General features: G+C 38.7%; 1 protein-coding gene across 3 annotated transcripts in view; it reads left to right on the forward strand.

Moving 5' to 3' along the window:
• Nucleotides 1-11,679: 11,679 nt before the first annotated feature.
• NDST2 (N-deacetylase and N-sulfotransferase 2) overlaps nt 11,680-21,942 on the forward strand; it is a 106,756-nt gene continuing 96,493 nt past the window's right edge. For all 3 annotated transcript variants that reach the window (XM_015632879.3, XM_033515831.1, XM_015632880.3), the window contains exons 1-3: nt 11,680-11,769; nt 12,413-12,505; nt 13,861-13,939. The gene's annotated coding sequence lies outside the window, so the exon portion shown is untranslated. The remainder of the gene's footprint in view (nt 11,770-12,412; nt 12,506-13,860; nt 13,940-21,942) is intronic.

Below are 21,942 nucleotides of genomic sequence, written 5' to 3' on the forward strand. Positions count from 1 at the left end.
CAGAAGGTGTATGAACCTTGTAAGATAGAACATTTCAGAATTAATCTTGTTTGAGCAACTTTGATATGTCCCTCTTAAATAAAACAAGTTCTAACTTGCATGAATCATAAAAATACAGTGAAAAAAATTAATTTTTTAAAATTTGTTAATTTAATTCTACCATCTATATGTGCTGTATTGTAATTAAGATGGAAAGTATGTTACAGATTGAGGGTTATTTTGTATCTCCTGGTATTAATTGATCTTTTGGAACCAAACTGTGTGAGTAAGCATTGTTTATGGATTACTTCTTGCTGGTGTTTAAGAGTGCTATGTGCAGTTTACAGCTTTGAAATACTCGATCTTGGGAGCTGAGCTTGCTCAGACTTTTTTCTCTGTCTTTGGGGAATAATGAGTTGGGGAAAAAAACCCCCATACCTTGAATTACTTCCTGTATTTTGTCCTTTGGTCTTCCCTTCTGTGACAACAGCATTAGTGTTTCGGCCTAAATGATGATTAGGCTTTGCTAGCATATGGGGAGAAAAATAAAGTAAGAACTTTTAGGGAAAAAGGAAGTGGGGAGGTTGAGGGTGGATGAAGCACTTAATGTAGAGCTATGAGTCAGCAATTTCCTTTGCAGTCATCTTGGCCAGATGGGGTATTTTCTTTTACCTTATTAAGCCAGCCTCTTTTTCTGTCCCATTTCTTTAAGGGAAAAAAACATGCAAGAATAACATGCAGTGACACAGGTGGTTTCTTTAGGCCATGGAACTTAGAGTTAGGTGACAGGCAAGAATCCACAGTGGGAAAGCAGATGGTAGGATAAGTGATGGTCGGATCCCTCTCCTAATCCGTTTCCATTTCCTAACAGCCCAGATCACTGAGCACCTTGTGTTTGTGTTACCTGTGAAGAAGTAGTTCTAACATATTCTAACATAATAACTAACATGCAAAGTCTTTAGACAAGTTACTGTGAGTGACTGAGAGGAAATCCTTTTAGACTTAAGATTGAAGCAATTGTTGAGGTATGGCTCCCTTTTCATCCTAGTGCCATATTATCAGAAAGTAATTTCACTAGTTACACTGTTTAAAGTTTCCTTTTAGAGGGGAAAAGACTATCACTTTATTATTGCTTTCTACATCAAGAATTCAACATTATTTTCCAGGAGAATTGCTTCATTTGTAATTTATATATGTAGATATTTAAATCTGTGTGCTCTTAGTAGAGTTACTGTTTTTTCTGTAGACCTGAGTATCTGGTTACATTCATCTTTGTTTTGCACTTGATGTAGTTGAGCACTCTCCTGTGGTCTGGTACTTCGTTCTTAAGCAGTTCTGAACAAAAGTATCTGTGTGATCAGTGGTTCTAGGTACTATAACTAAAGCAGACCCATTTTTCCATATTACCTAGTTAAAATCCACATCTTCACATTGAAGAGACTAGAGAAGTTAACACTAAGCAGATCAATATGTTAAAACAACAACAAAAAAAAGCTTCAGCTCTGTGCTATTACAAGGCCACATTATTGTAACACTACTGCTGACAACCTACATGCAAATTTTGAGGTGTCTGCCTCTTTGGTAACTTTGTTGAAATTGTTTATTTGGAGTAGTCAGCCTACAGATTGAATAAGAGGTATAGGATGCAGCAAACACTGGTGTTACTGCCCGCTTACCTGTGGCTGGTGTGGGCTTCATTTCTGAGGGCTCTGCAGGGCTGGTTGTGAGCCACCTGCCCTTAGGGATGGAAAGAGGGCTGGTGGTAGAGTGGGCATTAGATCTCCCAGAGCAGAAAGTTGGGGCAGGAGACAGTCACAGACTTTGCTGATGGATTTAAAAAAAAAAAAAATAGCAAGTCAGTCACCTTCCTCTACTTCTTCAGCAGCACTCAAAATGAAAATGTTGCTGCCTACATTTTTCTAGATTAAAGGACAATCTCACTATGCCAGGTTTTGAGGATTGGAAGAGAAACTTATGCAAAAGAGGGAAAATAAATGCAGAAAACTCCTTTTTAAAGTGTTTTTAAAAGGAGATCTTGATTTGTGATTGGTCTTTTCATTTTGCACCCAGTGTTGAATTCAGCTGTTTTGAAGTTCTGGGTAGTTGGTGCTAGAAATAATTATTTGGGATCAAATGAAAAATGGCATTTGCTTAAGGACTTTTTGTGGAGTACTCTTGCATTTTATTTCATCTTCATAACATACATTGATGGAAGGTGTCTGTGGTATCTAGTACCCTGGCTCCTTAATTTGCAAGGAAGTATTTTTATTTATTTGTTGGTACTATTTCAAGGAAAGGTAAAAACAGGTGAATTCAGTAGAGCACAGATTACTGTGGAAATAGTTAAACTGAGTTTCTCATGATGGAAGGAGAGAAACAGGAGAGCAGTAGCTTATCTACACAACAGGTCTTTGTCCTTTCAGTGTTAGTGGGTAGATTATGTGTTGTTTGTTTTTTCACAAGAGCTGCTAAAACGATGGTTCCCCAAGTATGTGTCTCTGAGACATTCACTGGGAGCATGTGTGCAGTGCAAGGGGAGCGGTAGATGTAGTGGCTGTGTCTGCTGCAGCAGAGAGGGAATAGTCAAGCCTATCTTCACTTACAGCCTGAGTTGACAAGGAGGAGCTTAGTTAATATCTATCATATTTAACTTCTTAGCATTAGATAAATATGCTAAAAATGCTGTTTCACTGACATTTTGTTGTATGAACACTTTGAATGTCTCTGACTCATCCAGACCAAACACTCTTTGTTATAACCTCTCTCTAAAGAGACCTTTTTTGGTATAACTTAAAAACCACAATATCATCTCTGCTTGGTTATTGCCAGCATCAAATGACTTGAAACCATTGCATAAGCTTTTGTCATTTCAGAGTTAGTGGTGATTTCATCATTAGCCCTATCAGAGACATCCTTTAATTTGAAAACTGTTGAATCATTTAGAATTGTTCTTCTAATAAATGGAGATATTATTTGACCTAAGTAAAACCCTGATGGCTAACATCAGGGAGATGGTACTAGATGTCTTCAGCAGTACTTAGATATCCATCCATGTTTTTGAATTGTCAATACAAGAAAAGCTGAAATCAAGTTAAGAATACCTTTGAAGATGGACAGCAAGTTATTTAATCTATTTCAGGGACACTGTTAATTGCAAGAGATAAATTAATAGCTATGTGAGGCTTTTTGACAGGGGAGAGGGGTCACACAGTTCCTGTCCAGGTTTTCAGATGACGGAGAGGAAGCCAGTCAGCTCACTGATGAGGTTTGGCTTTTGCTGTTCTAAGTAGTTCTGGACAGATCAGGACAGAAGATCCAGTTCATGACAGTGAAAAAGATAAGAAAATGCTTTACTCAGCTGTTTTAACCATTTGTGATGGATGAAGAGATGAAATTACTGTATTGGAATCTCAAGTGGGCTGTTCATTGTATTTCTTTCTTCCTGTCAATTAGTTGAGTAATCTTAATAATTTTTATGTACTGTTTGACTGGTTTTTTGTATATGCTACCTTAGATTTCTGTAAAATGGCATCATGAGGACACCAGCTGCTTCAAACTTGACATTCTGCAGGTAGGAATCAAACATAAAGGCAAGTTCAAAAGAACAGCACTCCAGTGAATGGCTAATTCATGCAGCTGTTCCAACTGTCAAGGGAGGCATGAATCTTTCTGGTATACCACAGCTCTGCTGACATGTTCAGAAAGCTTCATATTTATCATCCTTTCTCGTGATAATGGTATTGCTGGTCCTGTTGTTCCTAGGCCTGGGTGTTGAGCTGTGAGGAAGATGCTCTGAGCTCTGCCCTTCCAGCCTTGGTGCAGGGGCATATAAAGGCTAATCCTGCCGTTGGGAAACAGGCAGAGAATGTACAGTGCAGTGTCAGTATCTTTCATACTGATTGCAGCATCTTCATGAATTACTGTGATTGCAGAGTCATTTCTATTTGTGAAATCGTTTCTCCGTAAAAAATACCTTGTAAAAGGGATATTGATGATATTTTGTTTGAAGTAGTGGCTTAGTTAGAGATACCTTGCTATCATCAGAAAGGGAAGCTGTCAATGATACTGGAAAGTAGCAAATTCAGTTCTGGCCAAAGGAAATATATTTCAGTACACAAATTAATGTGTAGAGTGTATTGCTACAGTACATTATTGAGGTTAAAATTATGTAGGGTCAAAAGTAATCTGATACTTATGTGTCAGTTATATAGATAAATCCTGCAAATGAAAACAAACTTTTTAAGCTCTTCTGGACAGCTTCCTTGAGCTCAAGGTATCCATAAGTGTAAACAATAATAAGGAGTACTTTTCCTTATCCCTATTTTGCAAATTTGTCTCTAAGGCTTTCTTCTGCTCATCTTTGAAATACCTGGAACTGGACAGTACAGATTGTAGGAACTGATGTGGGTGAGATTTAGGCCAAATTCAGAATGAGTTTATGTCCTGTATTTTTGAAGTGTTTTAAATGGCTATGATTCTTGTCAGATCACAATGCAATTACAAATATCCCATTAAAAAAAGGTGTTAAAATCAGATTATTATACTGGTGATAAAATATTTGGTAGAAATGTATTCTGCATTGCAGATAAACACTAAAAATAAATGCAGAGTTTTGACAGAATTGAGGAAAAATGTAGTTCAAGGGGAGCCCAGTTTCCCCCTTTTTCATGATATTCTCAAGATATATAACATGGAGTATACATATAACAGAGAGTAGGCCTGGTTGTTACTTGGATGGATCAGGCAGTGGCACATCTTGTTCTCCCACCATGTTCAATTTAAACCAAGTCCAGTGTTAGCACATTTTGGACAGAGGTCCATGTGCTGTTGTGTTTGTCTAAACCTTTGTCCTTGTTGAGAAACTGAGGAGAGGTTACAGGCCTGTGCCAGTGCTCAACCCTTGCTCCCTAGAGTGTGATTTGTATGTGGGCAGTTTCTGTGCTTGTCACAAACACAAAAGTATTTCCAAAGCAGTTGCTACCTCTTCTAAATGATTAGCCTTCTCTTTGGGTTTTTGGGGGGGGCAAAAAGGTAATATTCAGATTCTTATTGGTTTATTAGTCACAGTTTTTAAAAAAAAAAATTTGCTTCATGCATTTGGAAACTGCAGTTTATGAACAGAAGGTCACATCTGTAGTTGAAGGTCAAATTACTGATACTGTATATGGGAGTTGTTTGCTATCCATTCAATCATCAAGTGCCTGTAAATTAATGATACCAGTGTGTACCACTGTTATAGCATGTTATCTTGTGGCTGTATAAAAACAGGAAGACTTGTCAGCAATAGAAGATCTGAAAAGAAGCTGTTTAAAACAATACAAGCGTTATAGTTTTGTATTTGTGGGCCTGGCTTATGCTTTTTCACCTATATGCTGGAGTTTCTTGGCTTGATCTCTGTGCCTTTTTTTGTTGTGGTATTAGATATTGGCCCCTCAGGCATGACTGACCTGATGTACTGTCACAGTATATAAATAGCCCTAGAAAATTAGGGTGTACTCCCAGTTAGGGCTGAGTCTGTATGTTGGAATTGTAGTGGTGGATCAGGACTGGCATGGTAAGGGGTGCTGCTGCCAGGATCTGAGTGAGATGTGTTGGGAGGGGTTCTTGGTCTCAGGTTTGAAATAGTAGATAAGGGAATGGGAAAGCATAAAATGTGCGTTTTAACTGATGTTTTCTGGTTTTTAGTTTTCCTTACTTAAAATTCACTCAGTGCATGTTGCTTAGTTTAGATTCTTTACTACTGCCTTGACTTGTATTATTTCCAAGTCCCAATGGTTTGACATGTTAAAATATTTTTGTATACAGACTGCTGGGAGTACACAGTGCAAACAGGGAAAAGAGAAGCCTTTTCATAGAAGGGTGCAAACAGAATACATTTAGATGCCAAAGGCACCTTTGTGTAACAACTGTTACTTAAGAATGATGTTTTTTTTTTAAATTATAATCCACTGGAGAGCAGCTAATGCTATTGAAAAGTTACTGTTTTGTATAGATATATGATATTGTCATGTCTCTCCTCTTTCAGCATATGGCCATTGTGCACAGTGCTTTATTGCCATTTCTTCTTGTCCCACTATTTTCTTTCATATCGTGATTTTCCTTCTCAGTGCTGAAGTCAAAATATATATTGCTAAAACTAGAGTTTCTCCTGTTTTGTATCTTGGAGAATAAATTAATTTTTGGAATTGTTTTCATCCAAGCTGAAATTCTTTCTGCTTTCCTGCAATTTCTTGGATACCACAGTTAAAAGGATATTGGCCGTGTATTAGTGCATATGTGGCTGAAAAGGATATGTGGAAGCAAAAGTCAAAAGCTGGTATTTTCTTTCCTTCTGTTTTTGAAGACAGAAACTAAATATAGTGAATATTAAACAGATGGCTATGTTGTCACATAATAAATATTTGAAGAAAATTAAATTGTGTCCTGCTTGTGTGCTGACGACAGTTCCAGCCCCCATAGTAACAGCAATAATAATAATAATAGGAGGATTTACAGTGTATTTATGTTTTAATTCTCAAAGTGAGCTACCTAGCAAGGTCGCTTAAGGAGATATTTTTTAATGTGGGAAAGATAAGAGATGTACTTGAGGTCATCTAGCATGTCAGAGTCTCTTGAAAGAGCACGCAGGGTCCCCTTGACTTCCAGACAGTATGTTTCCATTTTAAACCATGCTGACTTGCAAATACTTACTCAAATACTTCCTACAGAACTTTGGGCTTTGATGTGTTTGTTTTTTTTCCTTAATTCCAACCTAATTGTTCATAAATGTGAAGTTGCCAAGAGGAGGTAATAAAATCAGACTTGCATTCCTGTCCAGTGTACTCGAGCAAAAAAACCCCTGCACTGCAGGTCCTCCTGAGAGTTTTGTTGTGAAGAGACTGTGGTGAATGCCAGAGAGATGACGAAGACTTAGCTGAAATGAGGGGTTTTATTTATACAGCTGAGTTTCATCTTGTGATATTAATAGCATACAGGCATTTCTTTTGGAGAGAGGGGATGGATACTGTATTTAGTAGAGGTCGGTGTGCTACTCTTTCTGCCATGAGCCAGAAAATCCCATTGCCTTTAATTGTTCACATGCATTACCTATCTTTACTGGTAGGAGTCTTCTGTAAATCATTCTGATGTTACAAGTTTGGAAGCTCTGTAAGAGATACAGGATGAGGACAAGAGATGTAATATTTCACTTAAAGTTGAGAAGGCTGGACAGCAGATCAGGTTCATGGCAGCAACAAAGTTCATCTGGCCTATCATCCTCCTCCTTTTCTCAGGATTCTGCAGATGTGTTGGGGAGCAGGTGGAGGAGTTTATGGATTGTCTCAATTACCCATTTCCTGCTAACTTTTACTGATACTTTTCCATCCTCTGCAAGTAAGTATATCACATAATAGCAGTGGAAATGGTATTTATCACGTGGTAATTTGCATGATGGGAGTAGTTTGCTGCTTTATTGCAGCAGATCTTATAATCTGGGGGGTGAGTGGGATGGTTTCTGGATTTGGGGGTGGGTTTTTTCCAGTTGGTGGGGAAACAAGGCCTGGAATTCTTCACTGCCTCTGTAAAAATTTGTCATCTGCTCCAGCTTAAAGATATATTAATAGTATCCTGAGCTCTTACATGCATGGTTGGTCCTGTTGCCTGGATACGAACATAAAGTGATTAGAAAGATATCATTAATATGAAGTGAACAAAATAGGTCATGAAAGTACCCAGTTATATGTTTTTTCTGAGTGTCTACCATGCATGTAGGTACTTGACTCTTTTGCTTGCTTGTTGCAGATTGTGCTTTGCTGTAATGCTGCATTAGGCTTTTCACTAAGCTGCAAGTGTAACCTGTGTGATATTTTCTGCCAGCTCTCTCTGTGGTTTCTTCCCTGTTCTTTGAAATACACCCTTTTCAGTTTTTCTCACATCATTTGTACCCTTCTGTGGTCTGTTACCTTTGTGTATCTGATCAAATGCTGTTGTGTCTCCTGAACTTTTTTCAATATACAGTTGTACTTTTAGTTTCTGCATGCTGCATTACTCTTCTTTGTAATATATGCACTGTGTCACATAAAAAGTATTAAAAATGCTGCAAAAGCTCCTTGTATTTTAACATCTCCCTAGGGTCTTGCGATGGATTTGTTAGGGCTCTGGGGAGATGTCCCTTTCTAACCTAGTTTCTGGTTTTAGCTGTTTGCTTTTCCGTCATTTCCTGCAGCATTTCTGATTTTCTTCATAAAAACATCTGAAAACTCATGATACCAGTTATCATGATACCAGTTCTTAGCTTTTTTTGCATGCTTTTTTCCAAGTGCAGATGAAAATGTCTGTGGCTGGCTTGCTTTTTTTTTTTTCAGTTACTCCTTTATTTCTTTAAGTCTGCACGCTAACTTAAGGTGTGATTTTTCCCTTTCCAGCTGTTCTAGTGTAGCACTCCATCATACTGTAGTTTTAAGAGTGAAGAAACTAAAGCAATTTTTTAGTTCTCCTGATTTAACAACCAGCTGCTGGAGGTGTACTGCAGTGACAGTTCCTAGTTTCCTTCAGCTGTGAGATGAGGTGTTCGCTTAAACACTGCTTGTGCAGGCCTTTGGTAGGAACTGGCATGAATTTAGGGAGAGGTAAGAATGAAAATAGTGCTATCGGCTTCCTAAATGCAGGATGGTAAAGAAAGAAAATATTTCCTGCTTTCTTTTGGAGAATTGTTGCATGTTGTTTGACCTCCACTATTACTGTGAATGAGTGTTAGGTGCAGGCATCATATGTGTATGTTATTTGGTGATAAGGTAGAGGACAGGAAGATTGTTTTGTGATTAATGAGCTGTAACTGTGATTGGAAAATTGGATCTGGGCCCCTTGTTCTGCTTTTCATGTGAGCTTTGGTAGTTCACTTGATTGCTGTCTCAGTTTTATTTGTGCAAAATTTGGATAATACTTCTGTTCTACTTGTATGCTGTATCCATTCTTTTTGAAAAGGATGTGGTACAGATGCTGTACATTTTGTTCGGCATACAGAAATCTGATTCCATGTACACATACTGTTGGAATCTTCAAATGGTTTTGGTTGGAAGAGACCTTATCTAGTTAGTAGCCCTCCTGCCATGACCAGGGACACCTTTCCACTAGTGTAGGCTGCTCAAAGCCAATCCAACCTGGCTAAAACACTTCCAGGATGGGGCATCTGCAGCTCCTCTGGATGACGTGCACCACCACCCCCATATCCTGAATGAAACCTGCCCTCTTTCAGTGTAAAGCCCTTCCTCCAAGTCCTGTTACTACATGCCCTTGTAAAAGGGGCAGCTGTGTGTTTGTAGATACATAATATGCAACAGTCCAAACCTTGGCCGGAGCCTTTTTGTGTGTGCTGCACTGTAACTAGAAGTGACAATATAGCTGAAACAAATGATACAAAGTTTTCTCAACAATTTGGTCACAAAATACCATTTCCTGTTTTTTACAGAAGGTGACATTTTTAAGTGTTGTCATAATTACTGTGTGAGGCTTTCAGATGTCATATATCCATGCACAAATATATCAAAGAAAGATTGCTGTCTGTCATTTCATTACTTTGTTTCTTTGATGTCACTATCATTTTATTTTAACAGCCAGTCTCTTTCTGGTTTACTTTGAGACATAGAATGCACTGATGAGAAATAAAAAAGGAGAAAGAGAATGTTGTATCCAGCCATAGAAATGATATGTCTAATATGGTGTTCTGTTCTTAGTACCTAATCAGTTGTTTTGGAGGAAGTGATAGAACTTTTATTTTTTTGTATTACAGAAAATTGATCAATGGAAGAAACCAACCAAGAAATTGCTCCAGTCTGAACTCAGATCATGTAGGATTGTTGTAGTCTTTCTCTCTTCTGTGTTCTGGAACAATTGACTGCTGCAGATATTTTTGCACACCATATTTTAGGAAAGACGAGGGCCAACTGAAAGTAGCTCAGGAGAAAATAAAGAAAGAAAGCAAAGCAAACATGACCTACCAGGAGAGAATGGAACAATCAGGATTGTTCAGGCTGGAGAAGCTACAATAATTGAAAAAAATTTAAGTGTGCTGTGAAGAGAAAAAAAAAAAAAAATTGTCTCCTATGTTCACACAGCCCAGATGTAAAGGGTGTAAATTGTATAATTAGAATTCAGGAAAAGCTTTCCAACAGCACAAGCAGTTAAGCAGTAGACTGGATTGCCTAGAAACCAGGCATACTCTGTCCTGGAGGATACTAGCAGAGATTACAGGCAAATGTGTTGGAAGTGCTTTAGGTGTCACTGATTCCATGCCTGTTGTCTATGATTTCAAGGGTGCTGAAATTGTTGCTGTATAGTTTCCCTTCAATTTTAGGTGTATTCTTTGCCCTGATAATTTTCATTTAATTTTCTTGATGATTTTTCTTTCTGCTAAATATTGCTTCAGTCAGGCAGGACTTAAATACACTGAAGGTGAAGGTATAGGTTTAGAAAGTGTATGCTAGAGAATGCTAATATATATAATGTTATTTTTTTTTTCCTAAACATCTTGTTACTTTTTTTACAATGCTGATCACTGTTGATGACTTTTCACTGACAGACAATGTAAATTCTTACAGAGTAATGACAGGAAATTTATAGCTCATAATTAAAGATATCTCTCTTTGGTGTTTATATCTTTCTCATTTCTTGCTATGGTCTCAGACTTGTGAGTTCTCTCTGTTAGAATTTCCTTAAATAATACACATTGTTCTGTGTATTCAACCCACCTCACTCAAAGTTGTGTCCAGACAAAGTTTTACTTCAGTTTTTGCTTTCTTTTGAAATTATTTAATTACACCCTGAAAAAAGAAGTTCCAATAAACAATGTGTTCTTGTATTCCTTTACGCCATCAAGGTTTTTTTCTAATCCTTGAAAGAATTCAGCTCCTTAACAGATCTACCTTGTGTTCAATTCATCTTGTCCCCTCAGTTATGCAGAAATCATTCACATGGTCTTAAGGATTCTCCTTTTTGTTTCTGAGAAGTGTTTGGGTCTTTGTAGACTTCCCAGTTACAGAATTTCAGGCTTACTTTCTGACGAAGGTGATGCTTGCAAGTGGGGTATGGGAGCGGTACGGGACTGGATGGACATTTGCCGTGCTGTAAGTTCTCACACAGCCCCACTCTTCTGCTTCTGTATGATCTGTGCAGAGTGCCGTTATACAAGTATTTGTGCAGATGCACAGTGCATTGAATGTAAAATAGAAAAATAACCTGGCTCACCACAGGGCAGTGGCAGCACGACAAAGGCAGTGTGCAGCTGGTTAATTTGCGGGGAAGGGAAGGGAGACAGCTGCTGCCTTCTAACAGCACTGCTGGCGAAACTGTGTATCATAACTGCCTTAAGAGACATCAGTTTGTGTGTTTTAGTCTTTTGCATTAGATAATTTAGGCTGAGAGTAGGAAATTCTCAACAGAAAGCCACAGAAATGTAAACATAGTAGTGCTGAAAAAATACTCTAGCCATGGAGTCCTTGTTTTGTTGTATCCTACTGAAAAATGTATGGGTTTACATCTTTGTTAGAGGCTGGGGTCTTTCTAAACTTGTAAGATGCTGAACGTTAGAAATGAATTAACTATGAAAACACTAATAGAGGAACTAGAGATAGTAGGACTAATCAGAGAATATCAAAATAAAGTGGGAAGGAACTGGGGGGAATTCAGTCAAAAAGATTTAACCAGAAATGTTTTTGTGTGCTCCAGGGAAGGAGTGGAACTGGAAAAACACTAGTGTTTTCAAGCACCAGAAACATTTGGAGCGAATAGCTGCGCAGGAGATAAATCGGTTTACAGGTGTGTCACAGTAGCAAGAGGTAAATTCATATGGTTTTGAGTTACAAAAATTAAAGAATTAAAGAGAAGTTCCTTCTGGAACAACTGTGAGAGTTAACTTGAAAGTTGTACAGGCACAAACTTCCTGTTTTTAGATAGATTTAAATGAACTGAATAAATTGGAGGGACAAATGGCAAAGGAGTATAGACCAAGGGACCCAGAGGCACACATGTTTTCTTGGGCTGTATGATGACCAGAAGTGTAGCTGGAGAGATGTGGTAAGAGTTTACAGAAATTTCAAAGGCACATACTTAAAAGACAGAAACTAATTAAATGGGTAGAGTGAGAAGGGTCATAACTAGAAACAAGGGAATAAGGTTATAAAATAAAGTGTGGAATAGTCTGCCCAAAGGAAAGATTGGAAGAACAAATACATAAAAACAAATATATAATACAGAAGACTGGTAGAAATATTCAGGAAATACTCTAACATCAATGAGTCAGTTTTGTAATGAAAATAGATTGAATAATTTGGAAATCTTTTACCCATTTAATTTATGTTTGCTTTTGAGGGATTAGGGCAAATTGGCAGCAACTCTTAACTCTTTAATATTGCCTCCCTAATGCTTCCTGCTGATTCAAATCTACATTACTGCATACCAGTCTTAGATACTGCCTTTCTTCAGGAAAAGAAGTGTTTTAAAATGGAGCAGTTGGGCAAACAGTATGGAAAAATATAAGAGGAGGAGAAGAAAGGTAAGTTTCAGGAATGATTTTTCAAGAATGGCATCTTGCTACATTCTGCTTAAAAGCCATAGCTGCAGATAAGTGGGAGCAAACTAATAGCAGATATAGAAGTCTAATTGCACTGGTTTGTTCCTGTTTGCACCTAGTGGGGAAGGTTAAGGGAGTTCCTGAACTGTGGAATACTATGTGTGTTATGTGTGGCCAGCCTGCACACAATGGGATGGTATGAACAGGATTGAAACCTTTTCAATGTAGAGGAAGGCAGCAGAGAATTTTTTGATAATGAAATAAAGAGCATCTTAAAAGGCCATTCAGAAAGTCAATTTGGCTGCATCTGAACGGATAGGGAGCAACCCTAGCTGATCTGTTTGGCTGGTGCCATAGGGTAAATAGTCAAACGTGTTCAGGTTCACTGCTCCCCTCAGTAACTTCTTTGGGTAGGTGCCACATTCCTGCTGGGCTCAGGTGTGGTGGAGGTGGCAATGAGGAGTCATCACATGGAGCCCCTGCCCCAGATCCTGACCTGGGGGAGAAAGGACTCACCTGTCCTTGGCATTTGCTACGTGATTCCTGTAGGCTGGAAGGCAGCCTTGGAATTCGTCTGAGGAGATGTAAAGAATTTCAAAAGTGTACCAGTCTGGGGATGTCCCTTTGCAAAGCAAAACACTCTGGATCTTTGTTTTCAAACACAGCTATGAGACAGCAATTTAGAGTGTTCCATTTAATTTCTGTAGGTGGTTTCTGGATAGCCCCAAGATCAGCTCAGGTGGTCAGAGCATGGTGCTAATAACACCAAGGCTGTGGGATTGATCCCTGTATGGGCCATTCACTTAAGAGTTGGACTCGACCAGCCTTGTGGATCTCTTCCAACTCAGAATATTCTGTGATTCTGCTATTATAAATTCTGCACAAGAATTTCAGTTGCTGCCTGAGCTCTGGTATTGAGGACTTCCTATGAGGGCAGGTTTTAACTTTCTCATTACATCTCAATACAGATGTGTTTATGTGAAATTTAAAGCCAAGTTCTCTGGGAGTTATAGTCAAGGAAGTTAGAACCCCCTTGCCTGTGGACTGTCAACTCTCAAACCAAGGGGTTCTTAGCATATTCTTACTCTTCCTGCTTTTCCTTCTATATATACTTGGGGATTGGTTTCAGTGATTGAGAAATACTGCATTTGCTTTCACTTGACATGTTTTTAGGGAGTCACAGTCGTGTGTTGTTGAATATTTTCTGTTTAGAATAAAGTGGTTGGTTTGCAGCCTGTGTGCAATGCTCTTCATATGTGTATAAAATAAAGTACTCTTTGATCTTTCTTTCCTGTGTTATCTCTAATCTAGACCCATTCTGTTTTTTTTTCCCCCAGCTGGAGGGTGTGCTTGTGAGCCAGGCATTGTTGACTTTGCTCTGTGTGTTGGCTTCTGAACAAAGGCACTGCTGAAAAGGTGAGTGCTTAACTTCCATCCTCTTTGATGCAGGTTTATGTCCAGAGGAACTGATAAATTCAGATTTGCCAAACCTGTCACCTTAAACTGTATATAAGTTTGCAATGGAGAAAGTCTGATCTACCAGCTCATAAAATTGCGAGCATCAGCCATCAAAACACTGAGACTCTAGTTGAGTGTAAATTGTGTGGTATTTTGCAGCACTGGAGACCAGGAAAGCTGAAAGGTAGGCATGCTTCATCTCTTGAACAGATCTGAATTTAGAGCTAGAGAAATCTCTGAGACCCTGAAAATAAGTGATGAAAATATAGCTCCCAGCCCCTAATCTACATGGGAAGGGATGAGGGGCACGCATGACTACCTGTTTCCTATGCGGTTGTGTGAATTTCTCATAAAATTTTATTTTTACTGCATCAACTGTATTCTGAAAGTAGCTGAGGTACCTGAGCATAAACTGAACAGGCTTTTATCAAATTGACAAGACTGTTTGTAAGATGGGGAATAAATTCAATGGCATTACTTTGCTGTGAGTACTTACCAGAAGTTTTTCAAAACCTTCAGTCAGTGAAATACCGAGTGTGCTAGGCATGTAAAAGTGCAGTATCTAAGGGGAGTATCAAACTTGGATTATAGGAAATAAACAAAACTTTGTTTATAGGAAGTTATTAGTTCTGCAAAGAAGGGTAGATGAAAGTAAATATATTATATTGTAATGCCTATATGCATCTGTTTTCCATGAGACTGCATTAGCCATCAACATGCTAAATTTCAGGGCGTATCTTTGAGACCATGAAAGGCAAGGCAAGATTCTCCTCCTTGTTTTGTGTATAGATAAATCTGTCTGGTAAAGCAAGGTCTTGTTCTGTGTTTCCCTTGCTCTGTGATTTCAATGAGAAGAATGTGACCAAGGACTCTTAAAATCTCCCGACTGAAGGACACTACAATCAGTAGTCTACTGCATACAGCTCCACAGAAGTAGTTCTGTGTGTCAGAAATGTGTTCCTGGCTGACATTTGACACAACAGTTTGCATTGAATTTAAAATTCCATTTGGTTTGGCATGTTTCCTCTATTGGGAAGTGGTGAGGTGCAGTCATGAGGAATACAGTATGAGGAAAGATTAGCAAGCAATCAAGGAATAAGTTTCATTTAGGAGGTGGCAGGTAGATGGAAGGATCCATCCTGGAGGAGGTTACAGTTATGAAATTGTAATTTTATTAAATTATCGTAAAGAATAATTCCCTGTACCTGGGGGGTTGTAGAGAATAATCATTTCTAATAAGGTTGAGTTCAGCAATTACCATGGTACTCTTGAGGCTGAGCATTTTTGGTCTTTCTACTGTTAGTGGCTAAGTCATGTAAGACTTAGTGATACAACTGAACTGAATTGGAAATAGCATTTTGGGTTTTTTCTTCTAAAACTTGCTTTTGTAGACAAGGCCCTAAAAGCAAGTAAATTTAATATGTTGAAAACTTTAAGGGCAGTTACTGATGTGTGTTTTTTTGCTTGTCATCTAGAAAACGTGGATTCCTTAAAAAGAGGCAAATCTCCCCCCATACCAAGCAAACTCCCTTATTTTCCAATGTGATGCTTTTATAAAATATATAGTCTAAGGAATCTGCATTAAGTTGCTTCTTTACTCTTGTCATTTCTCTCACCCTTCTAAATGAGTTACTCTTTGCCCTCTGCCATATCCATGTAACTGGCTGAACTGGAGATGTGCAGTGACTTTGTGCAGCTACAAAAGCAATATATAATACACAAGGCAGGCTTGTTAATCAGACAGCCTGATGAGACCAGAGATACAAACATTGCTGGATTTAGCGATGTGGTTTTAGGTGTCAAAAGAAGCTGGTTGCTGATCCCTCCTGTTCAGTGGTATCTGTTTCTTTGTGCTTTGATTCATGATGCAAGAAGGCTTGAATATCTTTTCGATACATGTAGAATCTGTAGAGGGATCTTTGGAGTTCTTAATTAGCATACTGCATTTTCACTTCCTTTTCTGTACCAAGAGAACTGATGATTTGGAAGTGGTTGTAGGTACATAGGTTTACTGTAGGAAAGCTTTCTAAGATTCTTTTTAAGATCCTCACTTAGAGTAGAAATCCAAGTGCAGGACAAAGTTTTGAACCTCTGTGTTGGAAACAGATTTGAACTTGGAGTTCTGTTCTGCTGAGAGCTCTGGGCATGTAGGGCTGTATTATCAGCAACTGCCTGAAGCAGATCCTTCCTGCTGAGGAATCTTTTTCAGCCAAACATCTCCCTCTCCAGTAAGCAGTAGTATCCTTGTGATTCCTTTCAGATGAGCTGGCCATTGTGGACTTGAGTGTATGAGGCTGGATATTGCGGTGAATTTGGTGTCTCTCCCAAGCTGGCAGGATGGTTCCCAGCTGTCAGTGACTCACAGTAGCCGAGTTGCTGTCTCAGAGTTCAAGTTAATGGAATCTGCAGTTCAGTTCCCCTTGATTTGTTTGGCAGAGATGAAATTTCCCATGAACTAGCAAGAGCAGGAGGGAGATTCCACAAAGTAGTAGCTTTGAATATGTGTTGGGTCTGAAAAATTGCTGAGGAGTGCTGTCCTTACTTCCTCAGCTCTTCCTTGGGAATAACTCCTTGCCAACAGTCATGCTTTCAGGTGTTTCCTTTTGTTTTGTATAGTTTCTTACACAGTACTTATTGCCGACAATCTCCAATTTCCATAACTGCATTAAATATGTGATAAATGTATGCCACATGTTTGTCATCTTATTCTTTCTCTGAATGGATAGCAAACTTCATTTGGATTTAGAGGTTCTGTTTTCTCAGCAAGGTAACTACTTTATTTATGTCATAGAAGAAGAGCACAAATGTCATCAATGCAGTTAATTCATGGAATTAATTTATTTACTGAGTGAAAAGTTATACTTTATCCTGTCTTTTTTTGCCACTTGACATTTTTACTGAGCAGGTTATTTTACGGTAATATGAAAGGATATTTGAAATAACTGGGGTATACCACATACAATGGGGACCTGGTTTTACGTGTTGATTTTGATAGTTGTTCTGGTAGTGTGTGATTGCTCTAGAGAGCTTGCTAGACTCTGACAGAGCTGTGTTTGGATGTAGGCAGTATTAAGTGCTGCTGAACAGCACTGATTCTTCCTGAAGGATCAGTAGGAATCTTTAAATTTTGTTTATTTTCTTTGAAGAGAACTCTTAGGTGACTGAGAATCACTGTCAGTTTCGAAAATAAATAGGTCTTCTGAAGCTTATTCACCTCTTGTTACAGAGTATCAGGATATTGGAAGCAAGCTGAGTCTGAACACTTGTAGCTCGATTATACTGCATGTAAACTGTGGGCATGTGTATGAAGAGTATTTTTTAGTTCAGGGTGCAGTTAGGAAATGCATGAAACTCCTAGAAAATAGCAGATGTTTGCTATTCAATGTTGTGGCTTTTCTATTTGTTTCTTTTGTCTACCCTTTTATAAGCAACAATCCTGTCTTTTTCAGTGGAATCACAGAGAGTGTGTTCTCTGTTTCTATGTAGCATGGGCTTGCCACTTCGAGCTTATAGTGCATGGTGTTTGTAGTGAGGTTAAGGACCCTTGCAGGATACTCTTCTCCATTAATACAAAGTACTTATTTTACTGTCTCGTAAAACCAGTTTTTATTTTTGTTGTATTTCCACCATCACAGGGAAATACTGAAATAGATTTCCTGCCCCAGACTTTTTTTCAAGACATGTGGAGGGCAAGAGTTTCACATGTTGACTGCTGAAGACTTGTTTGCATGAAAACATTGAGAAAAGGCAAAATCAAGTTTTTACAGCTAGGAAGTCATTATGTAGTAAATTCAAGTACCTTAAATCATGGTGTAGATCTCGTATTCAGAAAAAGTGTTTACCTGATTTTGCTGTGTCTTTAGCTTTCTTTCTAAGTACCTGAAGAATAAAAGCTCTGTGTATGACAAGGGATATTGTAATGATCTCCCCTACTGATGTCAGTGACCTATTCAGTTCTGCAGAAGTCATGCAGTACATGCAAAAGTTCTTTATGTTTATCACTTGGAGTTTTTCACTTTGGTGTTGTGGCACTGACTTTGGTGGTTGTCCGGAGTCTTAAGAGCAGTCTTTGCTAGAGGACGTTATAATTAATATCAGACTGATTGAAGTTACCTATTTATGGTCTTAGAAATGTACTAGAAATTGTGCTTAGAAATGTACAATAGGTCATGATACTGAAAAGATCATGTAAATACTGTTTGCTACCTGGACTTCAACATGCAGTGTTTTTTAGTCACTTGAAAGCCTAGTAAAGGATACAAGAGAAGAGGGGGCAGAGAGCTACATACACAAATGGGAAGTACCACAGTACCAGATAAATACGATTCTAACTGTTTTAAAGTATTGAATACTTGAGCACAAGTTATTTAGGACCCATCAGGCATGCACAGCTGATGGGAAAGAGGAAAAAAAGAGCCAGATAGGAAGCAGATATAAACCTGCACAATTGTCCAATATTTAAGCAACATAAACTCCAGCTCTGGATTGTCCTCTGTACTATCATATAGTTTCCTGTTTTTGTGAACTAATATAATTAACTGCAGGTAAACTGCATCAAAATTCACTGTTTCTAGAAGCAGCTTATTGTGGAAGGGGATATCCCACAAAAGACTTACTAAATTTATCTTACTTTGTCCTCTGCTCTACCTTATCACTCAGTTATGTAGTTTATCACTTTTGTTCTTCCTTGCCCTCTCAATAATTCAGAATTCCAAATCCTTCAGTCATTCTCTCCTTGCAGCTGCTATCTGAATTCATTCCATCTGACTTATGCAGATTGTTTCCATAGACTAATAGAGGACATCTTAGACAAAGCATGTAATCTCATGTTTTGGAAGTTAGGAATCAAAAGCATATGTTTCAAGTGAGGAAGGGACTGTCTCCATCTCGGAGTACCTGAATTGCTGTCCTAAGTGGCTCGTCCTGTGTCAAAAAGTGAATAATCTGATAAATTTCCAACTGTCATCAAGATAGCCAGTCAAAAAAGCTTTTAAGACAAGAATACTGTAGACTGTTTCTTTTACTGAGCCACTTGGGCAACTTTGAATGTAAAGGACTTTGCTGTATGTGCACATAGCATCAAAGGCAGTAAATGTGCAGATGTCTTTCAGCCAAGTCCTAAGGGCAGCAAGCAGTCTCAGGGTCAGCTGTGCAGCACTGACTAGTTGGCAAGTTGTTCTCCCAACCTGAAATGGCACCTGGAGCTTACCATTTGCCATGTCGTTATTAAGAAAAAGTACACATTTATTATTTTGGGTCCATGATGTTTTGAAAGCAGTTTACAGCTTCATATCTGTTCTCTCTTCTCCTAGTGCTCTGTGACTCTTAACTTGTGTTTGAGCTGTTTTCTTGCTCTCTTTTCTTGATCTGAAATATTTTCCCTTGTCATAAAAAGAGGTCCCTCTTGCTTTTGTTGTCTGTATTGTAACTTCAGTAGCTGAATTTGAGGTACGGTAGTTGCTTTCATTCCAAGGCAGTAGAGGTGAGGAAAAGCAGCAGTGTGAAGTGGGTAGGTGCATCAGTGTAACATGAGAGAATAGTGTGATGATGAAAGGCAATGAACTTCTAACTAAGCACAGGGAGAATGTGTGTGTGGTAGAGAGGGAGTTGTCTCAAAAAGCTGTGTTCTCTTGAGGCTCCTGAGTGCTATAATTGAGTCAACATGTCAAAGTGAAGTATGTGCTGAGCTTTGGGAGCAGGGGAAAACTGTATCTTCTGCACGTACGGGTTTGGACGAACCCCATCTTACAGCGATAATAAGCACTCTGCATTTGCACTGCTGAAACTACAACTCAGTGGAATAGCTGCCCAACCAACCTCTGTAACTGATGTTTCTCTACAAACTGCTTTAAGTCTTTGGTTGGCAAACTATGAGTAATTTGCTTCTGATTCGCAGATGTGAACAAAGGTGACGAGCAGAAGGGAATGTGACTGAATGCACTATTGAAAGGGGTCTTCCTTAATTTATTTCTAAGTCTCAGAGAAACAAGTATCTGTATGTCTTGCCATATTTCTTACATTGGTGTGATGTTTTGGGGATATACTGACTTTTCTTTACTGTTGGATTTTTGTGTTTTAAATGGATGGAAAAAGGTTGATTACAACCCTTTGTCCTGGCGGTTTGTTGCAGCCTTTGGCTGTGTGACTTCATGCATGATGCTGCACTGGCAGCTCTCTCCTTGGCCGTAGCTCACTGCAGCATTGCTCTAGGAAATCATATGAAATTGAAAGTCCTTTAAAGCCAATGTTTCCTTGCTAATACACTAATTTTTGTCTTGATTGGGTTTTATGTAGAATATCTACCTTTGGTGCTTTTGTATTTTATAAATTGTGCTCACTGACATATCTGATGTTCTGATTGTTTCCATAGTGACAGCAATGGCAGAAACCTGAAAAAGGAAGGTGACAGCACTGTATTTTTAAGATGAACTGTTTTACAGAGGAATGGTTTGAGGGGGTGGGAATACAGTAGCTTTTTTCAAGCAGTAACAGGATATATTTTTTCAAGCAGTAGTACTTACTTGGAGGTTAGAGGGGAAAGATTTGGTTTGGTATTTTGGCATTTATTTGTGTGGGGAGCACACAATTTATTTATTAGTGAGCACAAGGTTAATCTGGATAATATGAGATGTTTTCAGCAATGTCTCCTTTTCTGCTGCTCCAAAAGACGATAAAATCTTCAAATGCAGAAAACTGAAATTTGGAGATTATCTTCACAGGAAAAGTAGAAATCAATATGCCCGTGAGAAAATGTTACATACTTTCGTTTCATAATTTTTCTCTTCCAAATTCATAAACTAAGTGCAGGAAGCTTTTAGCATTAAAAATCAGGTACAAGCCATTAGTGAGAGCTTTAACCTTCTTTTCTCCTCTGGTAAAATCAGGCCATTGTCTTACTTTATTTTCTGGGAACAAGGCTTTATTTCCTTTCATTACACATATTATTTGCATTTGAAAGTAAGATACCTTGAGAGAATATTGGTATTTGTTTAGAGTCCATGCAAACAGAGAGGGTTTTTTTAAAGCATTTTGTAGGACACACAAGCTTCCCTAACATTCCCTTTTGTTGTGGTGCGGTCACTTGAAGCAATTGCCTGAGATATAAGTGTATGCCCACTGTTCTTATATCAGCACAGAAAACTGAGGGGAGATAATGTGAGACATGCTTTTAAATCATGTCAAATATTTTCATTCAGGGGCTGACTCTTTCTCCGAAGCATTGGTTAGCGTTCCAGTTGAGTCACCATACCTGGAGGTATTTAGAAGATGTGTAGATATGGCACCTGGGGAGTCGCTTAGGGACTGCCAAGTCCACCACTTGGTTTGATTTAGGTCTACCTGACAGTGCCAGGTTAATGGTAGGACTGCATCTTAAAGACCGTTTCCAACCAAATAATTTTGTGATTCAAAGCATGCTTCTCCTGCCCACCCTATTGCAGTGCTTAGGATCCACAGTCAGCCTGGGGACCTTGTGTCCAGGTAGTTCTAGAAAGAGTAAGTCAGGCTGTGCTGCCCATCTCCAGGTGGCAGACACATCCTCCAGCCCTGGGGAAATCAAGCAGCCTGGTAGTAAGACACAAGTGCTACACTCCAATTTAACACATTGTTAAATTCATATCTCTTATGCCTTCCAGCCAAAATATGGCATCATACTGTAAACTGAATATGTGGTACATCTTATTACACTGGGGAAGAGAAGCCAGCAGCTGGGAGTTTGTGTTGCTTTTTAAGTCACACAGGTTAGTTGGTTATCTGTGCCTGAGGCCTCTTAGGTCACATCTGCATTTGTACCTCAGCTGGTTCTTCTGTCATTTCGGTGTCTTGGGAGTAGGGTGCATAAAAATATGTAATTTATGGTGGTTCTTTATATTTATCTGCAGTGTTCTGGTCAGCTTGTTGAAAAGTGTTGGATTCTGGGATCACTGTGTAAAACAGGGAAATAGTTTAGAAATCGTGGGAGC

Source organism: Parus major, chromosome 6 (genome assembly GCF_001522545.3).
Source record: "Parus major isolate Abel chromosome 6, Parus_major1.1, whole genome shotgun sequence".
Lineage (NCBI taxonomy): Eukaryota > Metazoa > Chordata > Aves > Passeriformes > Paridae > Parus > Parus major.